Consider the following 19,967-nt stretch of genomic DNA (forward strand, 5'->3'; position numbering starts at 1 on the left):
CACCACCACCACCACCACCACTACTATCAACACCGTCACCACCACCACCACCACCACCACCACTACTATCAACACCGTCACCACCACCACCACCACCACAACTATCAACACCGTAACCACCACCACCACTACTGTCAACACCGTCACCACCACCACCACCACTACTATCAACACCGTCACCACCACCACTACTATCAACACCGTCACCACCACCACCATCACCACCACCACTACTATCAACACCGACACCACCACCACCACTACTATCAACACCGCCACCACCACCACCACCACTACTATCAACACTGTCACCACCACAACCACTACTATCAACACCGTCACCACCACCACCACCACTACTATCAACACCGTCACCACCACCACCACCACTACTATCAACACCGTCACCACCACCACCACTACTATCAACACCGTCACCACCACCACCACTACTGTCAACACCGTCACCACCACCACTACTATCAACACCGTCACCACCACCACCACCACTACTATCAACACCGTCACCACCACCACCACTACTATCAACACCGTCACCACCACCACCACTACTATCAACACCGTCACCACCACCACCACCACCACCACCACCACTACTATCAACACCGTCACCACCACCACCACCACCACTACTATCAACACCGTAACCACCACCACCACTACTGTCAACACCGTCACCACCACCACCACCACCCCCACCACCACCACCACTACTATCAACACCGTCACCACCACCACCACCACCACTACTATCAACACCGTAACCACCACCACCACTACTGTCAACACCGTCACCACCACCACCACCACTACTATCAACACCGTAACCACCACCACCACTACTATCAACACCGTCACCACCACCACTACTATCAACACCGTCACCACCACCACCACCACCACCACTACTATCAACACCGTCACCACCACCACCACCACCACCACTACTATCAACACCGTCATCACCACCACCACCACCACCACCACCACCACTACTATCAACACCGTAACCACCACCACCACTACTGTCAACACCGTCACCACCACCACCACCACTACCAACAACCCCGTCACCACCACCACTACCATCACCAGCACCACCATCACCACTCAACACCGTCACCACCACCACCACCACCACTACTATCAACACCGACACCACCACCACCACTACTATCAACACCGCCACCACCACCACCACCACTACTATCAACACTGTCACCACCATCACCACTACTATCAACACCGTCACCACCACCACCACCACCACCACTACTATCAACACCGTCACCACCACCACCACCACTACTATCAACACCGTCACCACCACCACCACTACTATCAACACCGTCACCACCACCACCACTACTGTCAACACCGTCATCACCACCACTACTATCAACACCGTCACCACCACCACCACCACTACTATCAACACCGTCACCACCACCACCACTACTATCAACACCGTCACCACCACCACCACTACTATCAACACCGTCACCACCACCACCACCACTACTATCAACACCGTCACCACCACCACCACCACTACTATCAACACCGTCACCACCACCACTACTATCAACACCGTCACCACCACCACCACTACTATCAACACCGTCACCACCACCACCACTACTATCAACACCGTCACCACCATCACCACCACTACTATCAACACCGTCACCACCATCACCACCACTACTACCAACACCACCACCAGCACTATCAACACCACCACCAGCACTATCAACACCACCATCACCACTACTATCAACACCGTCACCACCATCACCACCACTACTATCAAGACCACCACCAGCACTATCAACACCACCACCAGCACTATTAACACCACCACCACCACTACTATCAACACCGTCACCACCACAAACACTACTGAAGTTTACCTGGAGAGAGTTCCGGGGGTCAACGCCCCCGCGGCCCGGTCTGTGACCAGGCCTCCTGGTGGATCAGAGCCTGATCAACCAGGCTGTTACTGCTGGCTGCACGCAAACCAACGTACGATCCACAGCCCGGCTGGTCAGGTACCGACTTTAGGTGCTTGTCCAGTGCCAGCTTTAAGACTGCCAGGGGTCTGTGGTAATCCCCCTTATGTATGCTGGGAGGCAGTTGAACAGTCTCGGGCCCCTTACACTTATTGTATGGTCTCTTAACGTGCTAGTGACACCCCTGCTTTTCATTGGGGGGATGTTGCATCGTCTGCCAAGTCTTTTGCTTTCGTAGTGAGTGATTTTCGTGTGCAAGTTCGGTACTAGTCCCTCTATGATTTTCCAGGTGTATATAATCATGTATCTCTCCCGCCTGCGTTCCAGGGAATACAGGTTCAGGAACCTCAAGCGCTCTCAGTAATTGAGGTGTTTTATCTCCGTTATGCGCGCCGTGAAGGTTCTCTGTACATTTTCTAGGTCAGCAATTTCACCTGCCTTGAAAGGTGCTGTTAGTGTGCAGCAATATTCCAGCCTAGATAGAACAAGTGACCTGAAGAGTGTCATCATGGGCTTGGCATCCCTAGTTTTGAAGGTTCTCATTATCCATCCTGTCATTTTTCTAGCAGATGCGATTGATACAATGTTATGGTCCTTGAAGGTGAGATCCTCCGACATGATCACTCCCAGGTCTTTGACGTTGGTGTTTCGCTCTATTTTGTGGCCAGAATTTGTTTTGTACTCTGATGAAGATTTAATTTCCTCGTGTTTACTATAACTGAGTAATTGAAATTTCTCATCGTTGAACTTCATATTGTTTTCTGCAGCCCACTGAAAGATTTGGTTGATGTCCGCCTGGAGCCTTGCAGTGTCTGCAATGGAAGACACTGTCATGCAGATTCGGGTGTCGTCCGCAAAGGAAGACACGGTGCTGTGGCTGACATCCTTGTCTATGTCAGATATGAGGATGAGGAACAAGATGGGAGCGAGTACTGTGCCTTGTGGAACAGAGCTTTTCACCGTAGCTGCCTCAGACTTTACTCTGTTGATTACTACTCTTTGTGTTCTGTTTGTGAGGAAATTATAGATCCATCGACCAACTTTTCCTGTTATTCCTTTAGCACGCATTTTGTGCCCTATTACGCCATGGTCACACTTGTCGAAGGCTTTTGCAAAGTCTGTATATATTACATCTGCATTCTTTTTGTCTTCTAGTGCATTTAGGACCTTGTCGTAGTGATCCAATAGTTGAGACAGACAGGAGCGACCTGTTCTAAACCCATGTTGCCCTGGGTTGTGTAATTGATGGGTTTCTAGATAGGTGGTGATCTTGCTTCTTAGGACCCTTTCAAAGATTTTTATGATATGGAATGTTAGTGCTGTCGGTCTGTAGTTCTTTGCTATTGCTTTACTGCCCCCCTTTGTGGAGTGGGGCTATGTCTGTTGTTTTTAGTAATTGTGGGACGACCCCCGTGTCCATACTCCCTCTCCATAGGATGGTAAAAGCTCGTGATAGGGGCTTCTTGCAGTTCTTGATGAACACGGAGTTACATGAGTCTGGCCCTGGGGCAGAGTGCATGGGCATGTCATATATCGCCTGTTCGAAGTCATTTGGGGTCAGGATAACATCAGATAGACTTGTGTTAACCAAATTCTGTGGCTCTCTCATAAAAAAATTAATTTTGATCTTCGACTCTCAGTCTGGTTAGCGGCTTGCTAAAAACTGAGTCAGATTGGGACTTGAGTAGCTCACTCATTTCCTTGCTGTCATCTGTGTAGGACCCATCTTGTTTAAGTAGGGGCCCAATACTGGACGTTATTCTCGACTTTGATTTGGCATAGGAGAAGAAATACTTTGGGTTTCTTTCGATTTCATTTATGGCTTTTAGTTCTTCCCGCGAATCCTTACTCCTATAAGATTCCTTTAGCTGAAGTTCGATGCTTGCTATTTCTCTGACCAGTGTCTCCCTACGCATTTCAGATATATTGACCTCTTTTAGCCGCTCTGTTATTCTTTTCCGTCGCCTGTAAAGGGAGCGCCTGTCTCTTTCTATTTTACATCTACTCCTCCAACCACCCACTCCAACCTCCCACAACCACTACTATAACACCACCACAACACTACTATCAACACTAACGCCACTATCAACACCACCACCACTACTGTCAACACCGTCACCTCCACCACTTTGAAAACCCTCACCATCACCACTACCAGCACCGTCACCAACACCATCACCACCACCACTATCAACACTGTCACCAGCACCACTATCAACACCGTCACCACCACTACCGTCCCCATCATCACTACATCACTGTTTAATATACAAATCTAGCTGGCATCAATGACATACTACTATACAGAAAGCCGCTTGTTACGCTGAGCAGTTAGATCAGTTTTGTCCCAGGATGCGACCCACACCGGTCGACTAACACTCAGGTACCCATTTTATACAGTACTGATGGGTGAACATAGCCATCAGGTGCCTTATGGAAACACGTCCCTAATGTTTTCCAGCCGTACCGGAGATTCGAACTCCGGACCTCAGTTTGTTAGCAGAGTGCACTAGCGATCGATCTACGGGACACTCACATCATAAAAATCTTTGAAAGGGTTTTAAGAAGCATAATCACTACTCATTTAGATACCCATCAGTTACACAACCCAGGGCACCATGGGTTTAAATCAGGCCGTTCCTGTCACAACTGCTGGACCACTATGACATTGTCTTGGATGCTCTAGAGGACAAACAGAATGCAGATGTACTACACAGACTTTACGAAAGCCTTCGATAAATGTGACCAAGGTATAATAGCGCACAAATTGTGTGATAAAGAAATAATGGGAAAAGTTGGTGGATGGATCTACAGCTTCCTAACGAATGATGATGAAATTAAGACACATGTGCAACATCTGGGTATCTTTATTGTAGACGTTTCGCCATCCAGTGGCTTTATCAATACAAATTCTAGGACATAACTTGAAGACAGTAGGACTATATACAGAAGATGAGGTAATCAGTCCCTCAACCTAGGAGTAGGTGCGAAGAGCACCGTAGTAAACAGAGTAAAGTCTAAGGCGGCCACCATGAAAAGTTTAGTTCCACAAGTCACATTACTCGCTCCCATCCTGTTCCTCATCATCGACCAGGCCGTGGGGGGCGTTGACCCCCGAAAGCCTCTCCAGGTATAGTTTAACATATACTTAACAATTCACAACGGCGAAACTGTTACAACTGAAAGACAGTATAAAGTGTCCCGTAGCTCGATCGCTAACGCACTCAGCTCACACACTGAGGTCCGGAGTTCGAATCTCCTCTGATACGGCTGGAAAACATTAGGAACGTGTTTCCATAAGACACCTGCTGTCCCTGTTCACCCATCAGTAAAATGGGTACCTGAGTGTTAGTCGACTGGTGTGGGTCGCATCCTGGGACAAAACTGACATAATTTACTCGAAATGCTCAGCATCTTATTATCATACTATTAAGACTATCTACTACACGAGGGTCATTAAGACTATCTACTACACGAGGGTCATTAAGACTATCTACTACACGAGGGTCATTAAGACTATCTACTACACGAGGGTCATTAAGACTATCTACTACACGAGGGTCATTAAGACTATCTACAATACGAGAGTCATTACTAGGAATAAGGTAAAATTACACGTGTTTTTATTTTTTTTTAGCTAACACACGTGTAATTTTACCTTGTTCCTAGTAATGACTCGTATTGTAGATAGTCTTAATGACCCTCGTGTAGTAGATAGTCTTAATGACCCTCGTGTAGTAGATAGTCTTAATGACCCTCGTGTAGCAGATAGTCTTAATGACCCTCGTGTAGCAGATAGTCTTAATGACCCTCGTGTAGTAGATAGTCTTAATGACCCTCGTGTAGTAGATAGTCTTAATGACCCTCGTGTAGTAGATAGTCTTAATGACCCTCGTGTAGTAGATAGTCTTAATGACCCTCGTGTAGCAGATAGTCTTAATGACCCTCGTGTAGTAGATAGTCTTAATGACCCTCGTGTAGTAGATAGTCTTAACAGTATAATAATAAGATGTTATCAACATTATAGAATAATAATAATATATTATTACCTTTACTTTCTAATAATAATAAGGTAAAAGGACCCCAATGGAAATAAGTCACTCTGTCTTGACTTTTTAGGTTATCCCAGGTACTTTACACATATGCTGCTATGTATGATAATCTATGTAACTGTATTTGTGTATACCTGAATAAACTTACTTATAACAAGCGGCTTTCTATGTAGTAGAATGTCACTGATGTCAGCTAGGTCTGTATACCTTGTACATTTAGTAAATAAAGTATCATTTTATTATTATTTATGTAAATTTCCTATAATGAACCAAAAAAAGTCAAAATGACATGTCCACTGGGATCCATATAATGTATACAATTTTTACTTATGATTAAATCATCTGGAAAATATACCCAAATGTCCACAGTCAAACAATACTCAAATAATCAAAATTTTTATTTCTTTGTGTAGTGTGAGAAATAAATTACCTGTATGGATCTCATTACTGCATTCATACAAGTAATTTGATTAGAAGACAACTGAGTAGAACTACTTACATTTTGTTGCACCTCTGAGGTATGTGGATGTTGCAACCCCTGAATGGGTTTCAATGTATGTATTTATATTACATGTATATTACCTTTTCATATAATTTTATATTGCTTATGTTTGTGATAGTAGCTAAATCGTGAATATATTGCTTTATATTATTATTTGACTTAGTTATGTTGATAGGTAGGATGTAACACATATATTATGTGCTCAAAGTTCAAGTCTTGATTGTCTAACTACTGTAATTATCGCTTGTGGCTCGTTTCCCTGCCGGCTTCTCATTGTTACTGAGCAGCAGCTGTCCACGGAGCTATCACGTGATCGAGGGGGGGTGTCCTCACCTCGCCTGAAGTATTCAGTCTGGTTTAGACTCACTGGGTGGTGGGACGTATTCAGACAAAGTGCCTAAATCTCTCTTATAGGCCCTTGTTGGAAGATCGTCTCTTGTCTTATTATTGTTAGTTCTGGAGACTGTTCACAGAACATTGTATAGACTTAGTGATTTTCGACGTTGTATTGAGGTTGTGTGTCGAATAGACACTCTGAGCAACTCGGGTCCTAAGCTGTAGCTTCTGACCTAATTTGTACTGGTATCTGTGTATTGTCACAGTCGGGGAATTTCTTATGCTGAACTTAGATTCAGTAGTATGGGAGTTTGTGATTTTTGTGGAGGATCTGCTGATGGTCCCTACTAGCTGTCGTTATATTATCTCCTTGTTCCTGATTCTGTGTCGCAGTCGCTTGTTATATTGCTATTGGGCTTAGCATTCTTTTTATTGTTCAAGCAGACTGTTCTGATTGCCAGTCGGTCAAGAAGTTAGTTTATTTGTGGACTTTGTCAGTCACTTGTTTAAGTATAGTCGAGTCGTGAGACATAGCGAACTACTTAGAGCACTTACACACATACACACAAACTTACTTGTACATATTTGTAATATCTTATTAAATGTTAATGTACCAGATGGTACTTAAGAATTATAAATGTGATATGTGCTTTCAGCACAATAATACTGTACACGAGAGAAGTGATTATTATTAATTTGTTTGAATTGATTAATTTAATTTAATTTGATGATATACCTCTAGAGTCTAGATGATACTTAATAAATTTATTAAATTTTAATTTCTCTAGTTAGTAGCATACCAGTTGTAATCCTGAAGAACTATTGAATCATACTGAATTCTAATGGATAATTGGACAAGGATACTGACTACTTGTTACGAAAACCCAGTAACAGGCTGGATGCTAGAAGGGCAGTCCTTTCTAGTATTCACTGGAGATCTCTAAGCTTTTAGAATCGCGTTTTTTGTAACAAATGGGGGCCTGTCCGGGATGCTCTTGATCCAAGGTGTTGGAGAAATTGTCCAGTTTGACATACTAGTAACTCTATGATCAAACACTTTGAGTACTTTCCTAATCCGAAGACTTTGAGTTTAGTCTTGTACAACATACTAGGTGGATGTATGTATTTGACTGAGTCTCTTGATCCAAGGAGATGGAAATACTGTTTATGAGTTCTAACTCTAAGATATCCAACACTAAAATTCCTATTAAGATTATAGTTTCCCATAATCACTCTCTCGTAGTACACTTATTTTCGTGATGTATGCCAAAGTGAAACAAATAATTGATATTCTGACTTTGTCTGAGTTAAGTACATTAAAACTTCAGACGTGTTGGCGAGTAGCCAAATATCTCGGTGTGATGTATAACAGGAATTACACCGCAGAAACTGTCAGAGCGTTAATTAAAGATATATTGTTTCCTGCTCATATAGAGATGTCTGATTATGATTCCGATTCAGAAAGCCTAGTGTCACAATTAGGAAGTATGACTCTATTTGATGACGTAGAAGAAAGAGCATCTAAGGCAGAAGTGTCTGAGCCTAGTGAACCTCCGCTCATGCCTTCCCGCCTCACTGACACAATAGTACAGAGTATAGCTGGTTGGATGACTCAGCCTCATACTAGTACCGTGTATGATACACCTGTATCTACTTATCCTAGACCAGATCTAGACTCTCTAGGGACGGCTGGACGAAGTTTCCAACCTAAGGACAGTCCAGAAAGACATGTTAATTTCCCTACTCCTCCATTACCCACTGGTCCTATCTCTCAGGAACAGTTTGAGAGGTTTGAGCGCCTCATTATGTTGCAGACTGCACAAACAGAGGCACAGAGGAAATTGAATGAAGAAGATTTCCAAAGAGAAAATGTTCGTCTTGGAAGACAACAGACTGATAGATCACAGGACACATTTAATGTGCAGAAAGCTGCATCCATGGTTCCTAAGTGTTTTGAAAGTGACTTAGACACCTATTTTGATGTGTTTGAGAACCAGGCACGTGCTATGAACTGGCCACGTAAGCACTGGGCTACCTTGTTGCACACAGCTTTGACAGGAAGAGCTCAAACTTGTACTGCTGCTTTACCATTTGCCAAGTACATTAGTTATGATGCTGTCAAGCAAACTATTCTAGAGACATATAACTTGTTACCTGTAAGTTATCAATGTGCATTTCGTACGTTACAACGACGGCAAGATCAAACTTGTGTAGAGTTTGCTCGTGAGAAAAAAGTTGCATTTGAGAGGTGGTATAGATCTGCCAAGTGTAACAACTACGACAGCCTTGTTCAGTTGTTACTACACGAAGAGTTTAACAACTGTATGTCTCCTGATATACAAGAATATCTGATCGATCATACTACCTCGGATATTCTGGAAACTGCAGCATTAGCAGACAATTACGAGATTTCTCACAAACTTGTATGTACTAAAATACAAAGAAACAAGGTAACTTAAGATTGTCCTAGAAGTTGGCAACCTAAATCAGCTGCTCATTGCCGGCCTGATGTATCTGCTACTGTAACTTCTCGTACCTTTACCAGGAAAACTCACAATCCTGAATCTGTCTTTGTGACTAGACAGAAATCTGATATCGAGAAGAAAAAAGTTAAATGTACCTATTGTAACAGAAAAGGACATGCTAGAGAGTATTGCTATAAGTTAGAAAGAGATACGAGAAGCAGTCGTGTGGCTGGCGCCCCCACTCAAGTCGTATCCTCTTCTGAGCAACAAAGGTACCAAAATCCTATTAATACCTCTGATCCTACTGTTTTAGATAATATTACTCAGAACAGATGACTAGCGTCAGAAAGTGTATCTGACGAAAAGATTCGTTCAGCGATGAGTCCTTACTTTTCGAGAGGTAAAGTAGGATTTGACGAATCACATCTGACTGAGATAATTACTTTCAGAGACACTGGCAGTTATCTCACGTTATTAAGAGAAGATGTACTGCCCATAACTGATGATACCTATTGCAAGATAGATGTACTGTTAGAAGCCTATGGAGGGGCTGTTATAAAAGTACCTCTTCATAAAGTTAACATTGAAACAAGCTATTATACTGGTTATATTTCAGTGGGTATATCCAGTGGTGTATTTCCCATCAGGTCAGTGGACTTGTTGATAGGGAACGATATCCTTCATGCTGGTATATGTAAAGAATCACTTGTGATTGATAATAACACTGATGATAATTATGCCATTGAAGCTTGTAGAGAGAAGCCTATTTTATTTCCTCTCAGCACAATTACTAGAGCTATGTCAAAGATTCAACAACCATCCTTGTCTCCTGTTGAGTTAGTGGATGACCATGATTTGGGCTTGAATATGTTGTTTAGTGACGCTCTGCACCCAGGGTCATTAACACCAACTCCCCCCGGTGATCAACCTAGTCAGGACACAACTGACGATAAATTTCTAACTCATGATGATTTAATCAAGGATCAGTTTGTTGATCAGTCACTGGAAAGACTGAGAGATATAGCAGTTACTGAGAGTGAAGCAAAGGATCTCGAAAATTGTTACTATTATAGTAACGGTGTATTGATATGTAACGGTGTATTGACATGTAAGTTGTCAGCTCATAGTGTTTCCACCACAGTCAAGCATCTCGTAGTGTTACCAGTTACATTTCGTGAACAAGCCTTTGATTTTGCTCACAAAAGTCCCATAGGAGGACATTTGGGTGTCAGGAAGACACTCGATAAACTGGCGAAACATTTTACTTGGCCAAAGATGAAGGAAACAGTAGCTGATCACGTGCGACGTTGCCACGTGTGTCAAGTGACAGGCAAGCCAGCACACACACACCTCCACCTACACCTCTCACTATGTTCACTAGTAGCAAAGTTCAGTTCATCTGGACTAGTGATTGTTCAGATTTGTTCAAAAGATTGAAGCATCTGCTTTCCTCTGCTCCAGTGTTGAGTCCTAATTTCAATCTTCCCTTCTTTTTACGTATAGATGCGAGTGTTATGCAGTGGGTGCTGTGCTACTCCAACAGTCAACATCCACTGACATTCTCCATCCTATATGTTACTATTCATCTAAGCTTAAACGACACCAAAAAAATTATGCCACTATTGAGAAAGAGGCTCTAGCTCTTGTGGTGTCCTGTGAACATTTTGACGAGTATTTGGGCACTTCCTCATTTAAAATTTACGTAATTTTATGCCCAAATTCCTTTTGTTACTTGCTATGTCAAATTCAGTACAGTAACTTAATCCCTACAGCCCATATTAACTATATATACTCATGTCTAATTATTATATTTATATATTTACAGTAGTGGTGATATATGTGGGAGGAGATAGAAGCTGAGTGTTGAGTGGGTAGCGTGGTGTGGGCGATGTACTGTGTGACGGAACACTGTCCTGCCACAGACCCTTCCCCCCCTCACTATACACCTTAAGCTGTTTCATTCTCAGATGTCCATATTGCATAACATTCCACAACCACTACTTAAGAGTGGAATGCTGTCTCCTGTCTATAGCACAAGACTATTATGCTGTCTCCACTACTATGATCGAGCCTCAACGTGTCATGCTTGTCTTGTGTATATTAATTTTGCAAAGCCAAAGTGGCTAGGGTTTATATTAAAGTATTTGTATAATATTAATTTGTTAAGATAATTCTGGCCAAGATTTATATCAGTGTATGTGTAATTGATAAGCCAAGTGTAACTAATATTAATGTGTATAATATTAATTTTGCTATGCCAAATTCTGGCATGGATTTATTAATTTGTATATTAATTTTGATAAGCTAAGGCTGGCTAAAGGTTTGTATTAATGTACATTTAAAATTTATATAATTTTCTTACATGTAATTGCTAAGTTCAGGTAGATAGGATTTATTCAAAGGTAAGTTGTACTATTTACCTTCATAAAGTGCATAATTTGGTACATAATCAGTGTTATTAAGTTGAATTTAATACATTGCATCATGGCTGAAAATGAGGAAATTAATATAGAAGACAAACATATGGAATATAGAGCAAAGAAAGCACCATTGCAAGCTGGAAAGGGTCATGTAACCAAGGCATATAATAAATGTTTGGAATTAATGAATCAAGATGTTTTAAAATTGTATTTAGATGCTTTAGGTAATAGATATAATTCATAGAAATTATATTACAACAAATATGAAGGAGATTTGTTAATAAACTGTGTAGATGAGACTGAAGTAGATCTCATGATTAATCAGTATTATGAATTAGAGGAAAAGATTCTTGTAAAAGTCAGGCCCTGAATAAATTAAAATGTGTAAACCAGGCAGTTAATCAGTCTGCTCCAACAAATAATATGTCTTTGCCAAAACTCCCAGAATTGTGTTTGCCTGTGTTTAATCCTGGAGAAAATTGGGAGGAATTTTGGTCAATTTTTAAAGCAGCTGTGCATGACAGGAGTGACCTAGCCTGTGTAACTAAATTATTTTACCTCAAAGGACAGGTAAGAGGAGATGCTCACATACTCATACAAGCCTTTCCCAATGTAGATGACTCTTACAAGGAAGCAGTTGACTTGTTGAAAGGCACTTATGGTAATACAGAACAAAGTTGGTTGGATCTAGTGAATATCATTGTTAATTTAAAATCTCCAGATTACACTTACAAAGGTTTACAGCAGTTTAGAGTTAAACTGGAGAGCGCTCTCAAAACTTTAAGTAATAAATATAATCTGAAGGAATCAGACTGGTTATTGAGTGCCATGGTACAGAATAAATTAAGCTATAAAACACTTGAATGGATTTTGAACAAATATCACAAGGATTATTTTGGTCTGGAGGAAATAAGACTATGTCTACAAGAATTAATTGTGCAGTTGCAGACCAGCCAACTAACTCATTTTAAAGGTGCAACACATAATAACTCTGAAGTATCTGTCAAGTTTCACAAAGGGAAAAAGTATCCCAATGTTAATAATCAAAATTCATTTCCTAAAAAGAGTTGCATACATGCATATCAATTAGCAGGAATCAGAAATAATGATTCTCCACAAGGTAAGAAGAATAAGTACCCTCCTAAGAGTAGCCCAGTTAATAAGAAATCAGTCAAAGAAAAGAGAGATTGTCTCTTCTGCAAGGGTACTCATTTTTCTAGGAATTGCAACGCATACAATTCATGGAATGATAAAGTTGAAAGATTGGAGGAACTTGACAGATGTATCAGGTGTTTGGGTAATCACAATGTAAAGGATTGTTATGCCAAATTAAACTTCTGTTATCAATGTCACAAAGGAAGACACCATATAGTCATGTGTAAAGGTCTATAAGATAATGTTGATAATAATGATAATGTTGACAATCCTGACACAACAGTGGCTAATGTAAAAATTGCTGCTAATGTTAATAATGATGGTTTTGCTGAAGTAGCCTTACCTGTGTTACAGGTAAAAATTGATGATAAAAGGCATAAATCAAAAAATGTAACTGCATTATTGGACCAGGGATCCCAGGGTACTTTCATAAAACGTAAATGTCTTGATGGCATGAAAGTATAGATGGGAGATCCCACAACTTTAAAATTATCTGGTTTTCTCTCGGATAAAAGGGCTCAATTGTATAACACTGTTTATGTAACTGTCAGGTTGGGCAATGATAAAAAAAACGTGTTAATGCAGTAATTGTAGATAGACTTCCAGAGAAAATATCTACAGTAGGGCTTAGTAAAGCTACAGAAAGACTCTCATATAATGTAAATTTAGCACCTTCTGGGGTAAGTGATGATTCTGTAGGCCCAATAAATATTTTGATAGGTAGTGACTATTATGCCTCCTTTGTAAAAGGTATGGTAAAGAAATGTGGTGTCACCCTTTTGAAGACTGCAGGAGGCCATGTAATGTATGGTAGGATTCCTCGTAATTATAATTCATGACTAGAGGAAACTACAAATACCATAACTGTGTGTCTTACTCATGAAATCGTACCCCAGTATAATTCTTCCATAGAGGATGATGTTGAGCCAGTGCATAAATTGTGGGAATTAGACAGCATTGGAATAAATGTAAATGAAGAAAGTCCAGATGATTCTTTTACTCAGGAGCAATACCTGAAAGATGTAAAATTTGAATCTGGATAATACTGGGTACGACTTCCGTGGAGACTGAACCATCCAGAACTGCCCACTAATTACAGAATGGCATGTGGACAATTAAAGGCTCAGCTCCACGAACTGAGTAAGACACCAGAATTGTTAACTGCCTATAATAACATAATTGCTGAGCAGTTAATTAATAAATTTATAGAAGAGGTACCTCCTGAGCAAGCCAAAATTTATGGTCACTATTTGCCACATCACGGAGTGAAGAAGGATTCTAAAACCACTCCTTTGAGGATTGTGTTTAATTGTAGTGCCAGGAGTAACAAAAATGTACCTAGTTTAAATGACTGTTTGATGACAGGTCCGTCGTTGACGGAAAAATTAGGAGATATCTTATTAAATTTCAGGATGAAGAATTATGCCTTTATGGCTGATATAAGTAAAGCTTTCCTAAGAGTGGGTTTACAAGAGGCTGACCGGAATTGTACCCGTTTCTTATGGCCTGAGAATCCTAGTGACCCACTTAGCACTCTGAAAACCTTTCGCTTCAGGAGCGTATTATTTGGTGCTACATCCAGTCCATTCCTACTTCAAGCGACGATAAATGCACACCTTAAACATATGGGAAGTCCATTGAGTAAAGTAATGAGCAAAAAATTTTATGTGGACAATTTCCTGGGTGTGACATCAACTGAGGAGGAACTGTTAATGACTTATGGAGAGGCTAATAAAATAATGCAAAGTGCAAATATGTCTCTGAGGGAATGGAATAGTAATTCGTCCAAACTGAAGGACAAAATGAGTAAAGATTACCCTGGAGATGAAGTGCCAAAATGTAGTAATGTATTGGGTCTAAATTGGGATACTGAGAGAGATTTGTTAATGTTAAAACCTAATAATTACAGTATGCCCAATAAATTAACTAAGAGAGTCTTGCTTGCTGAAGTTTCCAAATGTTTTGATCCACTAGGTTTAGTGTCACCCCTTACTGTAAGAGGGAAATTATTAATTCAGGAAGCATGGAAACTTAAATGTGCTTGGGATGAAATTCTACCTGAGGAATTCATTAACAGGTGGGATGAATTAATTGGTGATTATGAAAAAATTCCAATGTTGGAGTTCCCACGCCAGGTGGCCAATCCAAATGGGAAAAATGTACTCCACATTTTTTGTGATGCTTCAAAATTGGCATATGGAGCAGTTGCTTACCTTCAATGTAATAGTGTTATTTCTCTTGTTATGTCTAAAGCTAAAGTGTCTCCAATTAAATCACGCACCTTGCCTCAGTTGGAATTAACAGCCATTTATGTAGGTGTCAAATTAGCTAATTATATAAGAAATAAGCTGCAGGAGATAAATATTAGCGACACTGTAATTTGGTCTGATAATGAGGTATCCTTACAATGGATTCGTAATGGAAACAGTAAAATTGAGTACGTACAAAACAGAGTCGCTGAAATTAATCAGATGCAAGAGAAGTATAATAGTTTGGGTCAGCATATGTTAGCATTAAATCATATACCTGGTGAGGAGAATCCAGCTGATTTCTTGTCTCGAGGTTTACCTTATGCTAAATTTGTAAATGCTGTATCATGGTTTAAAGGACTGAGCTGGTTGGTAAATAAAGGTAATTGGCCTGTACAAAAGGCGTATATTGCTCCTGTTGAAATTACTGTGACCACCACTCCAATAGTTTGTCCTTCCTTAGCCATTGATATAAATAGGTATTCTTCTTTACCCAAACTAATCAATGTAACTAAGTTGGTGTTTAAATTTCTAAACAAGATGAATATTTCATTTAAGTTTTCACATCCTCTTGAATATTGGATAAAGAGGGTACAGGAGGAAATCTATGGAAATGAGATTAAATTGATGAGGGAAAGAAAAATTGTGAAAGGTTCCATAATAGAGAAATTGGGGCTGTATTTAGAGAACAGTGTAATTAGGTGCAGAGGTAGGTTACAAAATGCTGAATTGGGTGATTTTGCTAAACACCCTATCTTACTGCCCAAAACTCATCATCTAACAAATTTGATTGTTCTAAATGCCCATAAAAATGTAATGCATGGTGGGGTACAAGATACCTTAAATTGTATTAGGGAAACTTTCTGGATTCCACAAGGACGACAAAGTGTAAAAAGGGTGATTAAATCTTGTGTAATATGTCGCCGTGTGGATGCCAGATCCTATATGTACCCAGGTCCTCCACCATTGCCAAAGGAGCGTGTACAATTAGTGAAACCATTTGATGTAACAGGTGTAGACTATAGTGGTCCAATAATTTTAACAGGTACTTCAGATTGTGTTCCACTGAAAGTGTATGTTTGTTTGTTCACCTGTACTGCTACTAGGGCAGTTCATTTAGAAGTGGCACAGGACTTGTCTGCAGAACAGTTTATACAGCTGTTTCGAAAATTTGCAGCTAGGAGATCCTGTCCGAGGTTGATGATTTCGGATAATGCCACAAATTTTGTAGCAGGTGCTCAACATTTGATAGAATTAAATAATAGTAACGATGTTCAATCTCTGTTAACCCAACGAGGGAGTACCTGGAAATTTATTACTCCTAGAGCCCCTTGGCAGGGGGGGCTGTATGAAAGACTGATAGGCACAGTGAAGCTGTGTCTGTAAAGTACTACACCGGAAGAGAATTAATTTGGAAGAATTCCGTGCAGTGTTAGTGGAGGCGGAGAATCGTATAAATAATAGTCCTCTCTCGTACATGAGTGATACATCTGATACAGATGTATTAACACCTTCTCACCTAATATGTGGAAGGAAATTGGAAGCTGCCCCTGTCTATAGAGATAATCCGGAAGAAAGTGATGAAGATTACAATGATGCGGCAGTGTTGTGTAATAAATTTAAAATGTTAAATAAAGTAATTGATCATTGGTCTAATGTGTGGCATAAGGAATATCTTCTTGCACTACGTGAACACTTTTATGGTGCGACAGAGGCAGTAAATCGACAGACCATTCAACCAGGTGACATTGTGTTAATTGACACTGAACAACATTGAACATTGTGGCCTCTGGGCAAAGTATTGACATTGTACCCAGATGCACAAGGTGTTGTCAGGAATGTCAAAGTGTTGTGTTGTGGCCAGGAAAATTTACGCACAACTAATAAATTGATTCCCTTGGAATTAGGTGTTCAATCAAAGGTAAATGAAAATCTGAGGGAAAGTGACACGAGTGATATGGAAGATAACGCAGACCAAGTGATGCTGGAAGATGAAATCGTAGTAAGACCTACTAGGAGAACAGCCACTCAAGCCAGAACTGGCTGGAATCATCTCCTAAAGGAAGGAGTAATTTGAGTCGTTTAGCAACGAACTCCGGCCGGCCGCAGTGTGGAAAATACTGTATATATTTTCTGGAAATACGGTAATTTATAGGTAAATAGATGCCCTATATTGTATTTTTAAAAGAAGTATATTATGGAAAATGGGAAACTGGACCTGCGCCTGCGCTGACAGAAACACTCGCCATTTTTTGTTTGAATTGAACAGAACGTTAGAGTGAATGGGAAGAATTTTTCGTGCTCTAGAGGTTAAAATTGGGCTGATACCTCTCAAATAGGAGGCGAAATTGTTGGATGTGCATTCCTGCATAATTTGAGTATCAGGCGACTGGACAAGACAGCTCCAGGAACCTCAGATAAGTCTGTTTATGTTTAATTCTGGCCAGTAATTTCATAAATTTAGACAGTGAGGTTTTCTGGGTATAATACAACTTAATCTCCAGTCAAATTGGTGAGTGATATTAAGATATATTCTTCTGTTATATAAATGTGTGTATATACTATAATCCTTTTTAAATTTAATATTCAGTCCACAAATTTAGATATTTACCAGCATTCCTGGTGATGTATATTTCATTTAATTAATAGGTCCAGAGCAACTTGTGGATATGACAGTGGTAAGTATCGAAGGGGGACATTTTTGCAACCTAGGTGTCCCAAATTCCTACTTGTCTAACTGATAAATAATAATTATCTATGTTCATTTACTGTTATGTAAATAATGATACATTCAGATAAATGCAATTTTCCACAGACTGTATACATTAATGACTGTAGAAAGGAGGGGGGTATAATATCATTAACATTACAACAAATTATCACACACCATGTTTATTAAATTAACTTACCATTTTTTTCGTGGAGGTCGCCTGATGCAGCTAGACTACCTACAATCCCAGCCTAGATATAAGGAACCTAACTGGCCGAAAGTTCATCATAAAAAGTATAGTGTACTTAGCTGTGGGTGTTGGTGGCTCCTTATAATCCCCTTTCACCATCTAATTTCGAAGTCCTGCCAAGTCACTGTCACTTCCCATTCAGCAGGACGATAATTCCGATTTGCTTCGCCCCTATTTGGAAGGCTTCAGCCTCATTAAGCCTCCAAAAACACGGAAGTTACTACAAATTACCATGTGGTCCCTTTCCACCATTCCAAGATGGCCTCCCTCCCGGCCGGACTTACAACACCTTCCCCACAACACATCAAATTTCGAAAGGTCAAATCAGCATCCTTTTTCTACTCACTCGCATTATAAAATATTATATTTATTATTATTATTAAAGATTAGCCGATATTCTCCCGGCCCGGGCCTTTTCCAAGTGGTGGCCCGGCCTTGGCTCCCTCTTTAGGGAGTGTCTGAGACCTAAGTCTCCCATGGGAGGAGGCACAAGTACCTCCTCATCTTTGGGAACAACTGTCCCCAGGCCTAGCCACAAGCTAGGCCTCTCTGGTCTGCCATCCCCGCCCCAAGGGAGCAAATGGGAATGAGAGTCTTATGAGCTAAAGGCTCGGGCTCAGGCACCTACCCTACCCTAGAAGGGTTAGGCATGGTATCGATGAAATATTATAATTTATAATTTCGGAAAATGTACAAAATTTTCCACATGTGGTGTATAAACTGTAGTCTACATGTAATAAAATATTGTTAAGCACAAAGAAAGCCACTAGGATAATAATAATAATAATAATAATAATAATAATAATAATAATAATAATAATAATAATAATAATAATAATAATAATAATAATAATGCACTATTTTTAAAGATATTTCTTAAACCTGTAGTTATTTATTATACTTTAGTTAACCTTTAAATATAACATAGAAAACTAAATGTAATTAATATATTGCAGAAAACGAACTGCGTTTGTGTATACAACTAATATATTATAACAAAATTTTCTGTAAGTGAAAATGTGTTAATATATTACAGAAAACATAAATTTTCCCATAACTTAACATATAAATGTGTAGGTCAAAGCGAGACATACATTGTGCAATGTATACAATGCAAACGATTAAATTAAAATATTTAGTTAATCTGATTTTTCAGTTTTATTTTCACTCTTGATTTATAAAAGATTATGAATTACAAACTTTTTCGTGTGATAAGTATACGAGTGTGTCTCAGGACAGGCGAAATATTCACAAACACTAATCATTCATAAACACCAATATTTACAAACACTAATTTCGCCTGTTCTGCGAATTCTAAACATTGCAAAAATCTCTCGCCGGTTGATGCATGCAGAGGATGAGATGAAAAACTTAACACCACCTGCCTGAAGGCTGGCTGCCTTGTACCAAAACGTCTAGCGTTAGCTGGGCGCAAAGGTTTTGGACCAGTGTGGTACGGTGGCAGAGCACTGTGTACCTTATTCCAAGGTTCGTAGGTTTGAATCTCCATCGAACCTACGAATATATATATATATATATATATATATATATATATATATATATATATATATATATATATATATATATATATATATATATATATATATATATATATATATATATATATATATATATATATATATATATATATATATATATATATATATGTAGGGTGAGGATGAAATTGTGTCATTGGAAAATCTACCTTCCACTGCAATTAATGATGCAATCAGGTCCCTGCATAATCGAATAATTGAAGCTACTAATGCAACTTGTCAATTAGCATCCACAAAGA

General features: G+C 39.9%; 1 protein-coding gene across 1 annotated transcript in view; it reads right to left on the reverse strand.

Moving 5' to 3' along the window:
* The window catches only part of LOC128703827 (major facilitator superfamily domain-containing protein 6), a gene marked incomplete at its 3' end in the record, with an annotated part of 347,143 nt that overhangs the window by 167,284 nt on the left and 159,892 nt on the right, over positions 1-19,967 (reverse strand).

This window comes from Cherax quadricarinatus, chromosome 87 (genome assembly GCF_038502225.1).
Source record: "Cherax quadricarinatus isolate ZL_2023a chromosome 87, ASM3850222v1, whole genome shotgun sequence".
Taxonomy (NCBI): Eukaryota; Metazoa; Arthropoda; class Malacostraca; order Decapoda; family Parastacidae; genus Cherax; species Cherax quadricarinatus.